The sequence below is a fragment of the Danio rerio genome, chromosome 9 (genome assembly GCF_052040795.2).
Source record: "Danio rerio strain M-AB ecotype USA chromosome 9, GRCz13ab, whole genome shotgun sequence".
NCBI classification, from domain to species: domain Eukaryota; kingdom Metazoa; phylum Chordata; class Actinopteri; order Cypriniformes; family Danionidae; genus Danio; species Danio rerio.
In genome coordinates this window covers 48,746,860-48,750,873 of record NC_141029.1, presented here as the reverse complement: position 1 = coordinate 48,750,873, position 4,014 = coordinate 48,746,860, and the positions used below count along the sequence as shown (strand labels likewise).

At 37.8% G+C, this 4,014-nt stretch overlaps 1 long non-coding RNA gene across 1 annotated transcript; it reads left to right on the top strand.

Moving 5' to 3' along the window:
• Window positions 1-300: 300 nt before the first annotated feature.
• LOC147835407 (uncharacterized) lies at window positions 301-2,764 on the top strand. Its single transcript, XR_015499902.1, has 2 exons — window positions 301-1,476; window positions 1,582-2,764. It is a non-coding gene; the product is annotated as an uncharacterized LOC147835407 (long non-coding RNA).
• The last annotated feature ends 1,250 nt before the right edge of the window (window positions 2,765-4,014 follow it).

The following is a 4,014-nucleotide window of genomic DNA, read 5'->3' as shown; positions in this document are numbered from 1 at the left end:
TCTGCTTGTGACTTTTCAATTTGCTTGTGATTAATCAATAAAAAATCCAGTTGAAAGAATTTACATAAAGATGTTAATAACTACCAACTAAAAACGTACTAATTTGTAATGCAATAAATGTTAACGGAAATAAAATCTTATTCATTCATTTTCCTTCAGCTAAGTCCTTTATTTACCAGGGGTTGCCACAGTGGAATGAACTATCAACTATTCTGGCATATTTTTAAGTAGCGGATGCCCTTCCAGCCGCAACCCAGTACTGGGAAACAATTAAATCTCAATTTTCTTTATTTATTTTTTACATTTTCTCAATTTCCAATAACTTTTGTTTACTCTTCCAATATAAAAATGCAAAAGTAAAACTAATAAATGATTGTTTTCTTTTTTTAAAACTCAATTTCCATGACAGTATGAACAATAAAAAAGACGACGATGATTCATGTGCATGGACATCAACAAGACAACTCAAAATCCAACAATGAAATCATCAAATAAAATACATAATAAAAGAAAACCCAACGCATAAACAATGGGTGTGAAAGGTAATATGTTTAATCATGCTGGATTTTATTACAAGAATTTAAAACCAATGTCTATTTTCTTTGCATGCATTTATGGCTTTTTCCATTGCAGTTGTACAGAAAAACACAGTTCATGCACCATGCTTGGAGTAATGTATGTTATTTAATACCACTGCATCTCGTGACACACAGGATATGCAATGAAAATACAGAAGAAAAAAATAAAACATAAAAAATAAAAGCATGTGAGATGCTGGCATGGCACATGGTGTTTGGATTTGCTGAAGAAATTCCCCCTGTCATTTGCGTGAGACTCTCTGAATGCAGAGACCAGCTCTGACAGTTTTACACTGCACCAGATGGCAAGCAATCCTTCCCACCGTCACACTGGCTCCAGGCATGGCACAGCATTGAAACGTTCACACAAGTACACACACACACACACACATATGAACACTTCCATCCCATTGGAACCGCTCTGGCAAATCAATATGCCCGAAAACCACAGGGATTGGTTTCGCACTGTTTTCAAACTAGGCCAAACTCGAGCTACCGTAAAATTTACTGTACCACCACAGTGCATTCGGCGATCTATTCTGGAAACAAACCGAAACGGAAAACTCATAGCCCATGTCTCTCAGCAAATCTATTTGTGAGGCACCAAAAATCACACACTTTGGCGAGCCAGTCTGTAGTGATAGTTAGCATGATGCTAACTAGATAATGTAAATACAGGTAAGTTAGTAGTAAAAGCGAGCTAGATGTCTTAATACTGTGGAATTTACTGGAGGTTAATGTGTTAATATGTTATAAAGACGAAGCTACAAAAGCAAACACTGGGATTGATGCTGTCTAACACAGTAGGATCAATGCTAAAGCTTAATCGACATCTATTTCTGGATTGAGCTGATCAATTCAACAGAGAGAGAGAGAGAGAGAGAGAGAGAGAGAGAGAGTGAGAGAGAGAGAGAGAGTGAGAGAGAGAGAGTGAGAGAGAGAGAGAGAGAGAGAGAGAGAGTGAGAGAGAGAGAGAGAGTGAGAGAGAGAGAGTGAGAGAGAGGGATTCCTCATGTGATTTTATAATATATTTTTAAATATATTTCCCAAATTATGTTTAACAGAGCAAGGAATTTTTATCTGAGTATTTACCATCTTTTTTTTTTTTTTTTTTTTGAGAATGTGTTTTGTTTTATTTTGACTAGAATCCCTGCTGAAAAAAAACAGTTTAAACCAGCCTAGGCTGGTTATCTGGTCGAACCCAGCCAAAACCAGTGTTGCCAGATGTAGCTGACTGATACCACCCCAAAAACTATCCGAAACCCGCGAAATGCAACAAAAACCACCCATAAATCTAAAGGCTACCATAAGTGGTTTTAAAGTCGAGGACCGCGGGGGTGAGGGGATGGGGGGTGGAGGGGGGTTGATGAGAAGAAAAGGATGGCATCCCTTGAGGGGGAGGGCTTCAGTGAAGACTGGAGGGTTGATTTGGTTCCTGTAGCGAGAGAACAAAAGCAGGTAATAAGTGAAAACCTGGGGGTGTCTGGGGATAAGTGTCTGGGGGGTGCACCGTTTCAAAACTGCCCAAATTTTTCTCTACCCACCTATGACGTTTTTTAGCCGCACAATCAAATAATAAAAAAAAAAAACACTCAATCTGGCAACACTGGCTGGTCAAGCTTGTTTTGCCTGCACATTTTTCAGCCTGACCAGATAAGACCAGGCTAGAAATGAAAATGGCCAAAACCCTTCTAAAACCAGGCTGGTCGACCAGCTAAAACCAGCCAACCTGCTTAGGATAGTTGAAGCCATTTTTTTTGTTGTTGTTGTTCATTTTTTTTAATCTTTTTTTTTTGTTCATTTTTTTGTTCATTGTTCATTTTTTTTGTTCATTAGAGATTTTAACCATTTTAAAATCAGTATTATTAGTCCTCTTAAGCTTTTTTTTTCAATAGTCTACAGAACCACTATTATACAATGGCTTGCCTAATTACCCTAACTCACCTAGTTAACCTAATTAAGCAATTAAATGTCATTTTAAGCTAAATTCTAGTATCTTAAAAATATCTAGCAAAATATTTACTGTCATAATGGCAAAGACACAATAATTCAGCTATTAAAAATTAGTTATTAAAACTATTATGTTTAGAAATGTGTTACAACAGAAATGCGGGGGTGGGGGTTGGGAGGTATACAGGGGGACTAAATCAGGAGGGCTAATAATTCTAATAAAAATACAGCAATAATCTGGGAAACCAAAGTATAAAGAGTTTCCATTTTTGAGCAGCACCTAGATATTTGTTCTCATCTATTTTCAGTATCTTTGGCCATTCACACAAGCCAACCAATAATGTCAGGTCATGTAACAGTAGGAACGTACAGTACAGTCCAAACAGTACATTGATCTCCGGCTGTCCGTGTGAATAGGATGTTACAAATAACACCTGATGGATATCTAATGCTGGACCAAGCTGACCCATTAGGTCACATTGATTTAGTTTGATTTAGACTTAACAAATGTTTATTATTATTATTTTGCAATATAGCAATTAGATTTTTTTATTCATTAGAAAATCCTGGAATAATTCCGGTGTATTTAAAATTTTAATTAAATACAACTGTGTTGAAAATTGATAACAAAAAAATTTAAACTGACTTTTGAAAGTTTGAAAGTTTCATTTATCAATTTTCCTTCAGCTTAGTCTTTGATTTATCAGGGCTCGCCACAGCGAAATGAATTACCAACTATTCCAGCATATGTTTTACGCAGTGGATACCCTTCCAGCCACAACCCAGTACTGGAAAACACCCATACACACACAAGCATACACTACGACCAATTTAGTTTACCCAATTGACATAGCGCATGTCTTTTGACTGTTGAGTAAACCGGAGCACCCAGAGGAAACCCAAACCAACATGGGGAGAACATGCAAACTCCACAAACAAATGCCAACTGGTCCAGCCTGCATGGCCAGCATGGTGGCGTAATGGGTAGCACAATTGCCGCAAGAAGGTCGCTGTTTCGACCCCCGGCTAGGTCAGTTGGCATTCTGTGTGGAGTTTGCATGTTCTCCCTGTGTTCGTGTGGGTTTCCTCCGGGCACTCTGGTTTCCCCCACAGTCCAAAAACATGTGGTACAGGTGAATTGGGTGAGCTAAATTGTCCGTAGTGTTTGTGTGTGAATGAGTGTGTGTGGATGTTTCCCAGTGATAGGTTGCAGCTGGAAGGGCATGCGCTGTCTAAAACATATGCTGGATAAGTTGGCGGTTCTTTCTGCTGTGGTGACCCCAGATTAATAAAGGGACAAAGCTGAAAAGAAAATGAATGAGTGAATAATAAGTTAACTTAATTCCTTCTTGTTGTCCCAACATAAATCGATTGTGTAGAACCCAACATTTTTTAGAGTGTAATTTCTGTTTTAAAATGTATGAAACAAGCATTATAATTTACGTGAAATGAACTGAAATGGGGAAATCAATAGTAACAACATCCA